Consider the following 18,812-nt stretch of genomic DNA (forward strand, 5'->3'; position numbering starts at 1 on the left):
TGGCAGGGCTATGTAGCTGTAACAGAGACAGGCTGGCTCACAAAACCTAAAATATTTACTGCCTGATCTTTTCCAGAAAGAGTCTGCCAACCCCAAATTAGACTTATATAAATTTACATGGAAAAATAAACAGGCTGAGTGAAAAAACAAGTGCAGAGCGATAATTATGATTAAAAATTTACAAAACAATATGGTGTTCATGGAATTGCATTTATGTATATGTAAGTAGTAAAAAAATGCTGTACCCCTGAAGCAAATAATACATTATATGTTAATTTAAAAAAAAGATATACAATAATTTATGATAGCAGCTGCCCAAATTGGGCAGGGTGAGAAGTGGAGAATGGGATTAAAAATGGGAAGGATATTTCAATTTTATCTATAATAGTTTATCATTTCTCTTAAAAAAAAAATATAGGGAGGGGCCCTGGACTGGCTCAGTTGGTGGAGTGAGTGACTCTTGATTTCAAGGGTTATGAATTAAAGCCCTGTGTTGGAAGTTAAGTATACTTAAACAAAACAAAATGGGAAACGAGGCTTGAAGAAAATAAGAGAAAATGTTAACAGCTGTAAATCCTGATTGTTTCTCATATTATTCTCTGAATGTTTAAAATTTTCTCAAAAATGTTTTCTCAAAAAAACACAAAAAACAAAAAAACCCAAACCCTACCAATTTCACATTTTAAAAAAACCAGGTCTTCTGCTTCTCTTGAAGAATGGGAATATCTGACAGCCCCTGGCCCATGCGCTAACTGCAGCAACGGGAGCTGAGAAACAGCTGCCTCTTTGGAGGACCTGAGCTCTCCAATCCTCCCCAATCCTGTTCCCGATGTCTCACTCCCAGCATGCTTTGCTCATTTGTACTTCCTGCCTGGCTCCTATAGGCATCTCTGCCTATAACCAAATTCATGTTCACATGATCTGACTAGAAAGGCCTGCCATGCTAGCCCATCTTTTTATTTTTTATTTTTAAAAATTATTTTTAAAGATTTTATTTATTTATTTGACAGAGAGAGAGAGAGAGATCACAAGCAGGCAGAGAGGCAGGCAGAGAGAAAGGGGAAAGCAGGCTTCCCGCTGAGCAGAGAGCCCCATGCGGGGCTTGACCCCGGGACCCCGAGACCACGACTCAAGCAGAAGGCAGAGGCCCAACCCTCTGAGCCACCCAGGCGCCCCAGCCTATCTTTATAAATGACACTTACCAAGGTCCTGTAATGACATGGAAAATGTTTATCATAAATGAAAAAGCAGTTTACAAAACTGAATGCATGCAATCACAATTCTATAAAAATAAGACACATCACAAGATCAACAGTGGTCCACTTTAGGTGATGGAACTAGAGGTGATTTTCCCTGCTTCTTCAACACTCCTGTGTTTTCCAAATGTTCTTTAATGAGTATGCGGTATCTTCAAATGGGAAAAAAATAAAGGCCCAGCAATTTACTGGCAACAGGCCTGCAAGTGCACACTAATGCATCTTTAATCAATGCATTCCAACGCAGTGTCCTTTAAGAACAGACCAGGCAACCACCTGCCAACTGCCTCGCCAGGAGTTCAAGGACTCAGAGTATCTGGAAGGCAGCTGAAGTCATGTGGGCCATCCAAAAAACCACTGCAACTCTCAGGCAAGAAGATAAAGCAACTCCCTATTAAGCAGCCCAAAACAACTCCCTGTGCAAGTTTCTCCCAGGGGAAGTGGCTGCTTCTACTCTGTATCCACCTCATCAACATCAACACCACTCTCTCACAGCTGCTGCTAAGTGTTTTGAAGTACGAGGGCTCCTTGTTTGCAATCCCTGAACCACCCCAAGAGAGCAAGTCCAATTCTGGGCCCCTGGCTCCCATAATGGCCAGTGATCACTATAGGAATTACACAATTTTCAAAGCAGGATTATTCAGCGCCTGTTGAAAAAGAACTTCACTGCCCTGCAGAACTTTTACAAGCACACTGGATTTGTGTTGAGGGAACACTTCTATAACTGCTTATACATGCATAAAATATATTTGAAGGGATATTCATGAGCCAGAAAACAACACTGGTTGCCTGTAGGGAAAAAGCTGTATGGTGAGGGCCAAGAGTAGGAGAGAGACTTTGTATGTCTATCTTTCCATCTCTTGAGTTTGGTTTCTTTTTTAAGATTTTATTTATTTATTTGACAGAGAGAGAGCACAAGTAGGCAGAGAGGCAGGCAGAGAGAGAGAGGGAAACAGGCTCCCCACTGAGCAGAGATCCCGATGTAGGTAGGGCTCGATCCCAGGACCCTGAGATCATGACCTGAGCCGAAAGCAGAGGCTTGAGCCACTAAACCACCCAGGTGCCCCAGATCTCTTGAGTTTTAAATTGTAGGGGTATATTATGTGGTCAGAAAAATAAAATTATGGGAAAAAGAAGATGGATAAAGTTGGGGAAGTTAATTAGTAAACTAATATCCAGGTCTTAAAACTCATTCTTTTCTTCTTTTCACTGGCCACCATGGACATAAGGTAATAAAATGTTTTGGGACGCCTGGCTGGCTCAGTCAGTGGAGCGTGCGACTCTTGATCTGAGTCGTGAGTCTGAGTTCCATGCTGGGTGTAGAGATTACTTATAAAAATAAATAAATATTTTTTTTAAAAAAAGAAAAAAAATGTTTCAATTGATGAAAAAGGGCCCTAGGAGTAAAAGTACTTATCTCAACTTTCTGGAGAAGGGTCATAAAGCCCTTCCATGGGGTCTACGGCAATGGCAACTTTGATATTCTAATATCATTACAGTCTGTCATGTAGCCTCGGTCCTAAAGGCATTTAGAGCAAAGATGGCAAAATACCAGACTAATAAAATATAGTCTGTTGTTATTACAGGCAATGTTTATAGCCAGATAGTTGTGCAAACTGTCTAAAAACTTTTTAAACTGTCCCTTATAGTACATATGAGAGCCACAGCTTCTCAAACTGGCAAAGACTATTTGAGAAGAGTTGGAGTAATCAATACCTTCAGTCAATCAATCAATCGATTGAAATGTAATACTCAGAATGTTATAATCCCTTGAAACAGCAACTCCATTTCTTGGAAGTATTTTAAGGACATCATTTGAGGACATTAGTAGTGGAATATATGTGCAAGATGTACATACATGTTTATAATTATTACAGTACTTTCTCTGACCACCTAAATATTCATTAGTAAAGGACTGGCTATGACACACCTCTACAATGGGAAGTTATGCAGTCATCAAATTGGCAATTACACCTCTAGGTATTTAGTTATAGGAAGGCGTTCATGACATTTTGCTGATGCAGGCTACCGAACAGAAGAGGTATTATGATGTGATTTATGTTTACATGCGTACATGCACATGTTCAGAGAAAGATCTCAGGGAAATGGTATAAAGTCATGGTTAAAAGCATGAGCTTTGGGGCGCCTGGGTGGCTCAGTGGGTTAAGCCGCTGCCTTCGGCTCAGGTCATGATCTCGGAGTCCTGGGATCGAGCCCCACATCAGGCTCTCTGCTCAGCAGGGAGCCTGCTTCCTCCTCTCTCTCTGCCTGCCTCTCTGCCTGCTTGTGATCTCTCTGTCAAATAAATAAATAAAATCTTTAAAAAAAAAAAAAAAGCATGAGCTTTTGTGTTCAACAAGACAGAGTTTGAATTTCTGCACTGCCACATAGCTACAAAATCTTGAGAGTTACAGAAGTCATAGTTTCTTACATAAAATGCAGTTAATAACACCTACCTTAAAGAAATGTTCTATGGATTACATAAACTAATAAATGCTCAATGCTTAGCCTAGTGCAAGATGTGTAATGAACGCTCAGGGAATGCAAGCAACACTGATCTCAGGGGTGAGCTTGCAAGCGATTTTTTTTTCTTGCTTTCTTTGGCGTTTTTGATAGGTACATATATTTCGTTTCTTATAATCAAGTGGGAAAACTGCAATAAAGCTATTTTTTTCTTTGGGGGAAGAAAGTTTAGCACCTTGATTTCTGGTTAAGTGTCTTAGGAAGACAGGCTACTTATCTGGAAAAAAATACCTACAAAGGTCACATAAAAGAAACATGAACAAATAAATTCTTGTCCTAAGTTCAAATTGGCGCCAGGCATGCCCTATCATTTGATAACCCAAACAGGCAAACAAAGAAAGCATTTATCTAGGGGGAAAAAGAGGGAAAGAAATCCCCCCCTTTTTTATCCAGTTGTGAAACACTCACAAAATACATTAAAAATATATTCAAATCTAGGGGTGCCTGGGTGGATCAGTGGGTTAAGCCTCTGCCTTCGGCTCAGGTCATAGTCTCAGGGTCCTGGGATCGAGCCCCACATCGGGCTCTCTGCTCGGCGGGGAGCCTGCTTCCCCCCTCTCTCTGCCTGCCTCTCTGCCTACTTGTGATCTCTCTGTGTCAAATAAATAAACAAAATCTTTAAATATATATTTATATATATATCTATATTTATAAATATATAAATATAGATTTGAATATATATTGAATATATTTGAATATATATATTTGGATATATTTGAATATATATATGTATATATATATTCAAATCTAGAGGATACTCCCCATTAGAATCAGTGTGGGTCTGGGGTTTTGTTATATTCAATAGTCACAACTCATAGTTTGTCAAGAGTTTAATGTAGGGACACTTGGGTGGTTCAGCTGGTTAAGCATTTACCTTCGGCTTAGGTCATGATCCTAGGGTCCTGGGATCAAGTCCCACATCTGGCTCCTTGCTCAGAAGGGAGTGCTTCTCCCTCTATCTGCTGCTCCCCCTTCTTGAGCGCTCTCTCTCTTTGACAAATAAATAAATAAAATCTTAAAAAAAAAAAGATTAAAAAAAGAGTTTAATGTATATTCCTCTTTTAATACTCAAAATCACCTTAGGAGGCATAGAGGTATTAGCCTTGTTTTTAAAAAAAGGATGGGAGATTCAGAGAAATTAATCTCCTCAAGGCAATTAAGTGGAACGGTCAAAATTCAAAACTAGGCTTATCTTATTAAAGACCTACATATGAACTTGCTCTGAACACATACACATATGCATATGTACATTTGTGTATCAATATATGCATAGATTACAACAATTCAAGTCATACAGGTAAGTATACAGTAAACCAGTAATCTACCCCCTACCACTTGGAGAGATACTCAATGCATATGCAAAGGATTAATATATCTATATTGCTCTCCCACCTTTCTTTTTTTTTTAAACTCAGTCATATGTATACTATTTATATTCTCCATTTTACTTTATAGATCAATGAGGTAATTTCTGCACCACCTCCCCCTTTAAACAGCTGCCCAGATGTCATGGTGTGGTTGCTTTATAACGTTTTTGATGGGGCACCTGACTGGCTGAGCCAGTAGAGCAACTCTTGATCTCAGGGTCATGAGTTCCAGCCCCACAGTGGGTGTAGAGTTTACACCAAAAAATAAAATAAAATAAATTTATAATATATTTGATTATTCAACTCCTGAGGGATCTTCTCATGGTTTCTGGTCTTTTGCTACTGCACACAATGCTGCAGGAATATCCTGAGCATACACCTTTAACTACAGGTAGGAGTAAGGAGCAGGATCCTTTCCCAGAGGTGGAAAAGCTACACACGTTCCTCTCTTGACAGAGGGTGCCATCTTACCCCAGTAACAATCCCCCTGCTGTCTTACTAATTCCCCTACTACCAGTGCACCCTGTTGCCCACACCAGCCCAACATACAGAACTTAACACTCTCAACCACCACGAGACTATAAAGCCAGATGAGCCCTCCTGCCAGGAACTTCTTATTGGATGTACTAATCCAGGAAAGGAATAAAGTTGTTTCCCTGCTAAAAATGTACACTCTGTTGATGTAAGACACTTATATCAACCAAATATAACATCTGGCTCTTGACTGGGGCACTTTTTGGATTTTGATTCATACAAGTCAACTGTTACAAAATGTATGAGACCATCAGGGATATCTGAACTGGATATTAGATGATGTTAAAGAATTATTATGGGGCACCTGGGTGGCTCAGTGGGTTAAAGCCTCTGTCTTCAGCTCAGGTCATGATCCCAGGGTCCTGGGATAGAGCCCCACGTCGGGCTCTCTGCTCATCGGGGAGCCTGCTTCCTCCTCTCTCTCTGCCTGCTTCTCTGCCTACTTGTGATCTCCGTCTCTCAAATAAATAAATAAAATCTTTAAAAAAAAAGATTATTACCTTTTTTAAGGTGTGAAAATGTGTTCTTTAAAGAAAGTTCTTCCTTTTAGGCATACACACAAAAGCGTTTTCAGATAAAGTTATGTGTTGTCTGGGATCACAATAAACCAGGGTAGGGCGAGGTGGATGGGAGGTTATCGGTAGAACAGAAGTGCCATGTGCTGATAACTGCTGGAGGTGGGTAATGGGTTCATGTCTCATTATACTATTTTATTTTTATGTATCCTTAGAATTTTCCAAAATGAAAAAAAAAAATGCCTTCTGATCAATGCTTTTCTTTTCTTTTTTTCTACTTTTAAGAAATTTATAACTGTGGGGGTACCTGCCTGGCTCAGTCAGTTAAGCATCTACCTTCAGCTCAGGTCATGATCCCAGGGTCCTGGGATGGACCCTGGATCAGAGTCCCCCACTCAGTGGGAGGTCTGCTTCTTCCTCTCCCTCTGCCTGCTGCTCCTCCTGCTTGTGTGTTCTCTGTCAAATAAACAAATAAAATCTTTAGGGGAGCTTGTGTGGCTCAGTGGGTTAAGCCTCTGCCTTTGGCTCAGGTCATAGTCTCGGGGTCCTGGGATTGAGCCCTGCATGGGGCTCTCTGCTCAGCAGAGAGCCAGCTTCCCTCTCTCCCTCTGCCTCCCTCTCTACCTACTTGTGATCTCTCTCTCTGTGTCAAATAAATAAAATCTTTATAAATAAATAAAATCTTTAAAAAAAGAAATTTTTAATTGTAGTAAAAAAAACCCCCACACTTACATAAAATGTACCCTCTTAACCATTTTTAAGTGTACAGTTCAGTAGGTGTCAATTACATCCACATTGTTTTGTAACAGATCTCTAGAACTTTTTCATCTTGCCAAACTGAAACTCTATACCTGTTAAACAAAAACTCCCTGTTTCCCCCTCTCCCCAGCCCCTGGAAACTACCACTGCACCTCCATGTTGTATCATGTGACAAGATCACCTTGTTTTTGGAAGGCTAAATGATATCCTATTGTACATATATGCCACATTTTTTTAATCCACTAATCTGTCCATGGCCATCTGGACTACTTCCACCTCCTGGGTATTCTGAATAATGCTGTAGTGAACACGGGTATGCTCAATGACTTTTCATTTTTTTTTTAAATGTTTTTATTTGAGAGAGAGAGAGTGCAGTGCACAAGCAGGGGGAGGGGCAAAAGGAGAGGGAGAGAGCAAATCTCAAGCAGACCAGGACCCTGAGATCATGACCTCAGCTGAAATCAAGAGTCGGATGCTTAACTGATGGAACCACCCAGAAGCCCCTCAATGACGTCTCATTTTAATCAGACTGCCTTCCAGCTGGGCAGAGAGCCGCAGCAAAATCTACACTTAGAAGAGGGAAGTGGCCTGGAATACGGAGGGAGAGATCCTGGCACATCAGAGATTAAAACCCAGGCCCACTGTCCCAGCTCTGGGGCTCTGCATGAGTTCCCTCAGCACTCCCAGCCTATCTGCTGTCTGTAAAATGGGAAGACCACCAACGCCAGGGGGGCTGTGTGAGGATCCGAGGAAACAAGCATTACAGGGCCTGACCTGCAGGAGGGGCTTCCGCCCCCACCCAATTTAGAGCAGAAAAGTCCTGAGATGGGGAGTGGGGAGTAACCTGGCACACCAAGTTAATAAGTGGCAAAATACCCAGAAACCAGGTCTACCTGGCTCCAAAGTTCATGGCCTTTTTTCCATACCAGCCGGAGATATCAGTCATCAGGTTGTCTCTTCACATTTTTTTTTTTTTACCATTTCCAGGCACCACCTGTATTATTATTTACTCAAGGTTTTTCTTTAAATCTACTTTTTTTTTTAAATCTTTCTTTTAACCCAAATTTATTCTTAAAAGAAACTTTGTATCACTAACATGCTAGAAAATCAGTATCACATGCTGTAAGTAGAAGGTAACTATGAAAATAAATACAAGGACACATAACAATGTTACTCAGTTCTAGCCAGCACTTTAGCTTCCCTAAGGACTGAGGTCTGATCTCTCTGGGTTGGAAAGCCAGCTTAGCAAGTGTTAAGAAACAGGAGCCAAACAAATACTCTTCTAGACACAGGAGAATAACCAAATGAGCTTAAAATGGAATAATGCTCGGTGCACCTGGGTGGGTGCCGTTGGTTAGGCTCTGACTCTTGGTTCCGCCTCAGGTCATGATCTCGGGGTCCTGACACTGTGCCCTGCTTGGGCTCCATGCTTTATGCTGAGTGTGGAGTCTGCTTAGAGTCTCTCTCTCTCCCTTTCCCCCTGGCTCTCCCTCTCCCCAAATAAATAAACCTCTCTCTTTTTAAATTTTTTTAAAAGATTTTTATTTATTTATTTGACAGACAGAGATCACAAGTAGGCAGAGAGGCAGGCAGAGAGACAGGTAGAAGCAGGCTCCCTGCTGAGCAGAAAGCCCGATGTGGGGCTCCATCCCAGGACCCTGGGATCATGACCTGAACTGAAGGCAGAGGCTTTAACTCACTGAGCCACCCAGCTGCCCCAAATCTCTCTTTTTAAAAAGATTTTATTTATTTATTTGAGAGACAGAAAGTGAGTGACAGAGAGAGAGTACAAGCTGGAGGGGGCACATAGGGAGAGGGAGAAGCAGGCTCCCCCCTGAGCAGAGAGCCCAATGTGGGACTCAATCCCAGGACCCCGGGACCATGACCCAACTGAAGGCAGACACTTAACCAACTGAGCCACCCAGGCATCCTTCAAATAAATAAATCTTAAAAAAAAAAAAAAATAGGAATACTCATCATGCCATTCAATGTAATTTAGGATGTTGTATTTGAGTGCCACCAAAAATCTTCTCTTGTCCCACTCTGGTTTAACTCTACAGAATCTAACCCCCTCTAGATTCCCAAAATCAGAATCCCATTTTATCAAAATTTCTGGTGATCTGTGTGTACATTAATGTTGGAGAAGCTCTGCCTACATGTGCCACCTCTAGAGTAAACAGTTTCCAAAGTCGATGAAGCAGAATATCCTATAAATTATAGGATTTATTTCAGTAATGTGACGATGGAAATCCTTTTTTTTAAAAACCTCTCCAAAAATCCTCCAGTACTGTCATGGCTCACTGTCCAGGTCTGCAACAATATGCGTGCTCTCCCAGCTCACACAGTGCCCACACCTGACAATGTATGTACAGCATTTCTGGTTAGTCACCAACCAACCAACAGCCTGTTCAGGGAATGGAGGGTTAAAATAGAACCACCTTCTGGGTCTTACACATTGGAAATTTTGTATCAAAAAGAAAAGTAATTAAGGACAAACAGCAAAGAAAGCTAAGAAAAATTATTAAAAGATCCTTATGGAATGTGAATTATATTTCAATAAAGCTGGGGTTTTAAAAAATTATTTTAGAAGCACCTAATAAAATTTTAAGAAGGAAAATGAACACTTCTCCTTTAGAACTTTTTCAAGTTCTAACTTTCCTCAAAGTATTTATTTAGAATTGTTCTCTTATGCGGCTAAGAGAGAAGCAGAGATGTCCATTAAAGCACTATATGTGATTATAAAAAGTTGGAAACAAACGCCCAGTGCTAGGGAGAGTTTACTATAAACATGGAAACATGGTTATGAAGTGTTAAATGAACATTTCCAAGTGGAAAATGAAAGGTCCACTTTGAGTACATTTATCTGAAAGTGTATTTGTAAATAGACAAGTGTGCTGAAATTGACATAGGATATCATTTTCACTGGTAATCCCTCCCCACCAAATTGTAATAATGTCTGTTTTTGCAACTTTATTTAGACACTGCCTTATTCAAAACACTATTGAAGGAGGCTACCCTTATAATTAAAAAATTTTAACAATTAAATCAGCTAGTTAAGGAAATTGTCAGAAATGCAGACAATGGTGTATGCAAAGATAATCATCAAGATGTTCTCTGTAGCATTATTTATAATATTCAATATTGAAAGTAGCCTAAAAGACAATAATAGGGGAAACAAGTAACAATGGTACATCCCAGAGAAAAAAATATATTTAGGATATATTTGCCTTTGGATAGTAAAATGTTACAGTGATTAGTTCTGGGTGGTAGGATTTATTTATTTTTTTATTTATTTATTTATTTATTTATTTATTTTTTTTTTAAGATTTTATTTATTCATTTGACAGAGAGAGAGAGCACAAGCAGGCAGGGAGGCAGGCAGAGAGGCAGGCAGAGAGAGAGGAGGAAGCAGCCCTCCGCTAAGCAGAGAGCCCGATGCGGGGCTCGATCCCAGGATCCTGGGATCATGACCCGAGCCGAAGGCAGAGGCTTTAACCCACTGAGCCACCCAGGCGCCCCTGGGTGGTAGGATTTAAAGTGAATCTTTGAAAGCCTTTTTTTTTTTTTTTTTAAAGATTTTATTTTTACATGATCTCCCCACCCAACATGGGGCTCAAACTCACAACCCTGAGATTAAGAGTCGCATGCTCCACCACCTGAGCCAGCCAGGGGCCCCCAAAGTGAATCTTATTTAATCTTTTCAGGACTTTCCTCATTTTTCCTCAGCACAAATTCATTATTTTTATAATGAGGAAGAAAAATTATATTTAAAAAATGCTGCAAAATAATTAATTAAAAATGCTGGCAAGCGCGCCTGGGTGGCTCAGTTGGTTGAGCGACTGCCTTCAGCTCGGGTTATGATCCTGGAGTCCGGGGGTGGAGTCTGAGTCAGGCTCCCTGCTCAGCAGGGAGTCTGCTTTTTTTTTTTTTTTAAGATTTTATTTATTTATTTCTCAGAGAGAGTGAGCACAGGCAGACAGAGTGGCAAGCAGAGGCAGAGGGAGAAGCAGGCTCCCTGCTGAGCAGGGAGCCCAGTGTGGGACTCGATCCAAGGATCGCTGGGATCATGACCTGAGCTGAAGGCAGCCGCTTAACCAACTGAGCCACCCAGGTGTCCCGGGAGTCTGCTTTTCCCGGTGACCTCTCTCCTCTCATGCTTTCTCTCTCTCTCTCTCATAAATAAATAATAAAAATTAAAAAATAAATAAAATAAAATGCTGGCAACTGAAGAAATAAGGAAGGAAAAACATGATGTATTTCTTAGGCTAGAATCTGATTTGTTACTGCAGATCTTGCAAAACCAATAACTAAGCGCTATCTTCTTGCAGTTACTGTAAGTAACCTGAACGGATACTTCATCTCACCTGAATGGAATCTTTTGTGATTTACTAGCTAGGTTTTTTTTGCTTAGGTTATTGAAATGTGTTACCAAGTAATGACTACTGCAATCCACTCTACTGCTGGAGACTGTGCTAGAAGCTTTTAGTTTCTATTTACTTTATTCCCACACGGAAGCCCCAAAGAAAGCAGTTCCTAGAACCACTGCTGAAGGTGATCTGAAGGACCCCAGAGTAGGTAAGAGCAGGTCGTGTCTCTACTCCCAATAATCACTACAGTTTCTAGTTCCCTTGGACCGGCTTCCATTTATACACTGTGTTCAGAGATGACAAAATGCAAATGCTGCAAATACCCTGCCAAAAAACTTTTTAAAAATAAAACCACACCCACCACAATTATCACTGGGTGCTCTCTAATGCAAACTCTGATTTAAATAAATCAGCATACTAAAGATAGATCTGCCCGTGTGAAGAACTCAATGCCTGCCGTGTGACAAAGTGTGGAGACACAATGTGTCACCATGACTAACTGAGCCTTAAACATGAGCATCCCGAGCTGCAGTGCAGATGTGTGACGCTAATAAGATGAGCTGATTGCAATCAATGATCTCTGGCTGCCAAGAAATCAGGTCTAAAAGCCCCACCCTGGAAGGTCTGGGTGAAAGCCCAGCATGAAGTCACCAAGGAAGAAGAAAATACCACTCAGCTCCTCGCTCAGTCTTCCAGGCAGGGCTGGAAGAGCCTTAGAAGGCTGTCCCACGTCCTTATTTTGTGTATATAGAACCTGAAGGCCAGAGAGGTTGAGTTACTTGCCCCAGGTCACACAGCAAGTGGCAGAATCACTACTAAAATTCTTGCCCCAACTCCTCAGATCCTACCTCCTTTTCACACCAGAATTTCCCATGATGGCATACCTTGACCAAGAAATCTCTCTAAGACTCTGGGGAGATCAGGAGATATTGAAAGGAAAATAATGAGCCCATGGGGCAGAGAGGGAAAACTGAGGCACCACAAAATTGAAGCCTTCGCAGTCAGTCAGAGGGTAGTACAGGACTTGGGCTGCCCTCTTCTCACCCATACAGATGTTATCACCACTATCAAGACAGTGTAGGGCCAAATGACTCAGTACAAGCAGTACAAGCTCACAGTTCCCACTGGCGTCAGCTGTTTTGGCCTTGAGTGTTGGACTGCTAAGAAGTGTCAGAGGTGGCTTATCTTATAAATTGGAAATCTGTTTACTGACTATCGGTCAAGTGATTGACATCCAGGTCAGTTAATATAGCTCAAGAGTTTTTCCCCTGATTTCCTCGAACACTCTTTGAAGTCACTTTTTTTTTTTAAATGAATAGGGTTGGTTTTTTTTTTTTAAGATTTTATTTATTTGTTTGACAGAGACACAGTGAGAGAGGGAACAGAAGCAGGGGCAGAGGGAGAGGGAGAAGCAGGCTTCCCACTGAGCAGGGAGCCCCACGTGGGGCTCAATCCCAGGGCCCTGGGATCATGACCCGAGCCAAAGGCAGACGCCACTGAGCCACCCAGGTGCCCCTGAAGTCACTTTTTCATCAGCATTTGACATTGGTTACCCACGAAGAGAAGAGAAGGGCTCCAGACAAGACAGCAAGGATATACTGTCCCCCTGAAAGATGAATGAACTCAGTGGTAGAAGAACGGACTTGGACTCAGAAGATCTGGGGAAGTTATTTCACTTTTGTATGCCTCTACTTTCCTCTTCTGGAAAGTGAGATTCATATCAGTACCCATGTTCAGGGCTGCCTTGAGGACTGAAAGAGACAACCTGTGTCAAGCACTTATGACAGTGCTTGGCTGGATAAGTGCTGGCTAGTCCTATTACTTTTATTATCATTATCATGGGCAAGACCTAGTTTTGCCACTTATATTATTATCAGTGCACCTGAAACTCTTAACTCATGCAGGACACACTGGGGGTCTTGGTAAAATATAGCCTGGTGAATTATCTAAGATGGTCCAGATTTCTAACAAGCTTCCAGGGGACATGGGTACTTCGGTCACGCAAAACACAATCTGAGCAGCAAGGATCTACCTAACCCAGCACCTAACAGGTGCCTAACACTGACAAAAACAAATGACCTCTTAGCATCTCAGCGCCTCGTCTATAAACTGAGGGTAGATCATATTCCACGTGATCTCCACTGACGGGCATTAGTAAGTAAGAATGCACAGGAAAGAGCATTCTGAACTGCTCTACAAGTGGAGGTGATGGAATTATCAGTCTTACTATTCCCAGCGTGGAACTTAGAACATTGTAAAGCCTAACTTTACAAGAGCAATTATTAACATGTATGAAAAAAGGGCTTGAATTCTCTTGCTCAGAAGAGATCCTCCATTCAAGGATCCTCTAGGAATTCTGGCAGGACACAACAGCTTTTCAAGGGATCCCCAAATCAAAAGCTCTGAAACTTTAGAAATGTCATTTGATGGCCAAGGAAAGAACCACTTTGGCAGGGAAACTGTGGCCATGTGAGGCATGACGGTGAGCTTCTCCAGCGATTCCATTCTCTCTCCCCGAGCTGGCCGGCCTCCTTCCAGCCTTCATCAGCCAAGATCTCGAGTCAGGACAGCAATGGCAACAGCATGAGACAGATGGGCACTGCCCTGGCAAAGCCCACGCCTGCCACTCCACAAACTGGCCAAGAGCCAGCGTGCAAGAAGAGCAGGGCTTGCGGGTGTCCAAAGTGGGGGCTTCCGTGAGACGCATCTGGCTGTCCTCCTGCAGCATGAGCTGGGCTCTCCTCCCCTAGGACTAGAAGGTATGATGTTTATGCCTTCTGCCCCTCCAGCAGGTTCAGCGCAAGCCATCGCTCATTCTTCCTCACAGGGCACCTTACCAAAAGTTCTTTCATCATTTTACAGGCAGATGGCACCACCAACATCTACCTAACTGCTCAGGCCAAAAACCCAGCAGTCATCCTGGATTCCTTCGGCTCTTCTCGCAACCACCATCCTGCGGCTCCTGCCCCCAAAACACCTCCCCGATTCACACTCCTGTACCCATCTCCAGTGCTACCCCTCTAGCAGGCCACCATCACCTCTCTACTGGCCTCCTCACTATCCTTCTGGCTGCCACGCTTATCCCCCTTAAAATTCATTGGCCACAAAGAGGTCAAAGTGATTTAAAAACAGGGGCGACTGGGTGGTTTAGTCAATTAAGTGTCTACCATAGGCTAAGGTCATGATCTCAGGGTCCTAGGATAGAGTCACATAGGGCTCCCTGCTTAACAGGGAGTCTGCTTCTCTCTTTGCCCCTCCCTCCTGCTCGTGTTCTCTTTCAAATAAATAAAAACCTTAAAAAAAAGACTACTGTCACTCCCCTTCTTAAAGCCTTCAATGGCTTCCCATGCTTTTAAAATCAAATCATAATCACTTACTCTAGCCTATAAGCCCTGTAAGACCTGAGGCCTCTCCTCAGCCCACCTCTCCACTCTCCTCCTCTCACCTCCAGCTCACCTGCTGCAGCTGCTCTGAGCCTTTTTTCAGTTCCCAGAACTTACCAAACTTGTTCTCTCAGAGGCTTTACCCTAGCTGTTCCTTCTACCACATTTCCAAATGGCTGGTCCCCTTCTGGCAGCAAATCTCAGCAAAAGTGTCACCACCTTAGGGGCACCCAGGTGGTTCAGTCACTTAAGCATCCGACTCTTGATTTGGGCTCAGGTCATGATCTTGCATTCTGGGATCAAGGCTCATATCAGGCTCCCTGCTCAGTGGGGAGTCGGCTTGGGAATTCTCTCTCCCTCTGCCGCTCCCCACTATACGTGAGTGTGCAGGTGCGCTCTCTCTCACTAAATTAAATAAATGGACTAAAAAAATTGATTAAAAAAAAAGTCACCACCTTACAGAGAGGCCTTCTCTGACCATCTAATTAAAGTAGCAGTGTCAAGGGGCCCCTGGGTGGCTCCGTCGTTAAGCGTCTGCCTTCAGCTCTGATCATGATCCCAGGGTCCTCGGATCGAGCCCCGCACTGGGCTCCCTGCTCAGCCGCAAGCCCACTTCTCCCTCTCCCACTCGCCCTGCTTGTGTTCCCTCTCTTGCTATTTCTCTCTGTCAAGTAAATAAATAAAATCTTTTAAAAATAAATAAAGTAGCAGCGTCCCAATCCCCATAAGAAGCTACTGTTTCTGACATCACTGTTTAGGGGTTTTCACAGTTCTTATTTCTATCCAAATTACCTTGTTCATTTATTGGTTTATTTCTCCATTGCTGCCACTGGAATGGAAACTGCATGGAAGCAAAGACCCTCATCTACCTCTGAACCGTCATATCTCCAGGCTGCAACAGGGGCCGGACACATATGAGGTGATCAGCAAATGCGGCATGAGTAAAACTGAGGCAGGATAGGGCAAGAGCACTGAACTTGGAGCTAGAAGACCCAATTCCCAGGTGAAACGGGACACTTACTACCAGCATGGTTTCTCTCATCTTACGTCCCTTGACTGCAAAATGGGGATCTTACATCTTCACCTTACCTTCCTTATAGGGCTACTAATAATACCAAATGAGTGAAGGCACACTTAAACACTTTTGTAAACCAGTAGGCACCATACAGAGAGCATTGTATTATCAACCAGCACAAGAGAAGGTTCTTTCTCAGGGACCCAGGCACCCAACAGAAGCCTAGGGACACAAAAGAAGACATGTGGACCAGCAGCTTTACTCTGCAGTAGCAGCAAACACAAGATAGGAATTCATTTAAAGAAGCCAGATCATAGGGCGCCCGGGTAGCTCAGTCATTAAGCGTCTGCCTTTGGCTCAGATCATGATCCCAGGGTCCTGCGATCGCCCTGCATCTGGCTCCCTGCTCAGTGGGAAGCCTGCTTCTCCCTTTCCCTCTCCTGCTCCCTCTGCTGTGTTCCCTCATTTGCTCTCTTTGTCAAATAAATAAATAAAATCTTAAAAAGAAAAAAAAAAAAGAAGTCAGATTATTTCCAAAGCCAGTGATATGCAAACTAAGTTCTGGGGCCCTTGAAGTATAGGGCATTGGGACCCATTTCCACATCCTCTGTTGTGCTCGGCACCGAGGGGTTTAGTACACATTTACTGAAATGGGAGCTGGGCTACCACCTGACATCCTACCATCAGCTTTCATCTTTCTTCTCAACCCATTCTGGCATGGGGTTGCAGGTTCCTGGAGCCACCCTGTAATAACACTAACATTTACATTATACTGTGACAGCCACTGTTTCAAGCTTGCAGTGATCTTCTGAGGTTGACAAACCTGGTGCTGTGAGCACATACTTTATTCACTCACCAACTGTAAATAGAATATAGAGTATAGGTGCTATGTTAAGCCCAAATAATAATGGCTAACAAATATCAAACATGCCAGGCACTTTACGTGTATTAAGCTTAAATGAATCCTCACAACAGCCATACACGGTGGATGCTATTATTATCCCCATTTTACAGATGAGGAAGGCGCAGCACAGAGATGAAGTCTGTTGATCAGTGGCATGCAGCCTGGAGACGGCAGAGCCAAGCTTTGAACCCAGACACCAGATTCCATGTTGTTAAACTACTAGCTTGCCATCAGAATTGCACAACAGAGGGCCCTTCAGATGTCATCTAGCCCTCCTCTTTCATTTTAAAGAGGAGGGGACTGAGGGATAGAGAAGCCCCCTTTTAAACATGCCAGCTCTTTTTTGAGGTCCACACTTTGGATGGTATCTATTAAATGAAGCTTTATATAAGATCTTATTTCCTTGCCACTGGGGGGAAAAAAGGCTCTAGCCATAGCAGTTAGAAAAACAGAGAATACCTGGTGGCTTTGTAACAGCTGTTGTTGAGAAAGCAGAGACATCAGGATACAGGGGAGAAAATAGGAGATTTACCTGGAAATGGGTCCAGCTCCACCACTTTATAAAGATAAGATTCTTAGGCAAGTCATTCACTTTTCTGAGCCTCAGTCTCCTCGTCTATGAAATGGGGATAACATCACACCTACCTGGCCAAGTCTACGTGAAGATTAAATGAGATAATGTACCTGAGAAGTGCTTCTTAATTATACACTTACAAATAGCGATTAAACTTTAAGCACCTTCCAAGAGACATTAAAAAAAAAAAAAAAAAAAAAGGACACACCCTTTTGCTCCAGAAGGGTCAACAAAGCCCAAGTATTTGAAAATAAGACCATAAGCTCAGTCATCTACAAGAACTTGAACTCTCGGTCTCCACCACCAGGGCTACTTGCGCAGGGCCGCTTCACCTCCCATGCTCCAACCAGCATGGAGAAGGAAAACTGGGGGCAGTGGGATGTCAAAAGCGGAGGAATACACATAGGAGCCGGTGCTCTGCACACCTAAATCCCACCCGTCTCAAAGTCATCTCCAGGAAGCCTCGCCCAAACCTCCCCACATGCCTGCTAATAAGCTTGCAGGACACTTACTATGCACCAAACTACCTAACATACCCTGTTTCACGGGCTTCCCTCCGTGGTTCATTAACTCATTTTACAGATACAGAAAAGGCGGCTCAGAGATTAACTTGCCCAAGACAAGGCCACACAATTACTAAATGGAGATGCAGTCTCCTACTCAGACACTCTCGACTTGAAACCGGACTCTTGGTCCTCATGTCGGGGTGCCCTAAGAATTCTCCCTCTCCCCATTCAGGACATTTTCAACGTACACAACTCATCATCTTAACCACTCTGAGCAGCAAGTGTTCGGAGATCCCTGAACGGCTGACCGAAGCCTGACAGGAGAAGGGACTTGCCCAAGGTCACACAGTGAGCCGGGGCAGCGGCGAGGTTCAGACCCCAGGCTCTCGCTCCCCCGCCTCTCTCCAGAGCTGGGTCCCTGACCACGGCCGCAGACCCCGCGGGGTGGACCCCGACCCCTCGCGGCCGGGTCTGAGGGTCGGGCCGCACCTCCGCCCGAAGGAGAAGGGGCGAGGCCGCCCAGACCGCCGGAGGATGCCCGGGAGGCAGGGCAGAGGATGCTCCCGCTCGCGAAGCAGCAGAGCCAGGCGGCGGCTGCGGCTGCGGCGCGGGCCCCCGGGCAGAAGGCGGGCTTCGGGCATGATGGGCCTGCCCCGCTGCAGCCCGGGACCCTCCCGGACTCACCTGCGGCTCTAGCCGACAGCTGGCGGCGGCGGCGGCGGCGGCGGCGGCGGGGGCGGCGGCAAACCCCGGGCTCAGCCATTCCCCGCTGCCCCGGATGGGGAGAGAAGGCAGCCGCTCACTTCCTTAGCAACCCGGCTCAGCGACCCACTTCCTTAGCAACCGGTGTCAATTTCAATAACTTTATTGGAACACGAGCGGCGAACAGGGAAACCCGCGGAGCGGAGCCAGGCGGGGCAGGGTACTGGCGCTTAGTAGGTTCCCAACGTGCCTGGGTCCTTTCACCCACCCAAGAGGTGTGAGGCGAGCGCGTCGTGGAATGCCTCCATCTGCCAGACTATCGTGCCTCAGTTTCCCCATCTGTAAAATGGAACTCACTGCCTTGGTCGCGCCACAGGATTTCAGCCGCCATTTGACCTTTCCGAAAG

General features: G+C 43.9%; 1 protein-coding gene across 1 annotated transcript in view; it reads right to left on the reverse strand.

Annotated features, from left to right (window-relative positions):
* The window catches only part of KIF3B (kinesin family member 3B), a 40,024-nt gene extending 21,539 nt beyond the window's left edge, over positions 1 to 18,485 (reverse strand). Inside the window, exon 1 of the mRNA XM_032858905.1 lies at positions 18,388 to 18,485. The gene's annotated coding sequence lies outside the window, so the exon portion shown is untranslated. The remainder of the gene's footprint in view (positions 1 to 18,387) is intronic.
* Positions 18,486 to 18,812: the final 327 nt, after the last annotated feature.

The sequence above is a fragment of the Lontra canadensis genome, unplaced genomic scaffold (assembly GCF_010015895.1).
Source record: "Lontra canadensis isolate GAN:19392208 unplaced genomic scaffold, GSC_riverotter_1.0 scaffold16, whole genome shotgun sequence".
Classification (NCBI taxonomy): Eukaryota; Metazoa; Chordata; class Mammalia; order Carnivora; family Mustelidae; genus Lontra; species Lontra canadensis.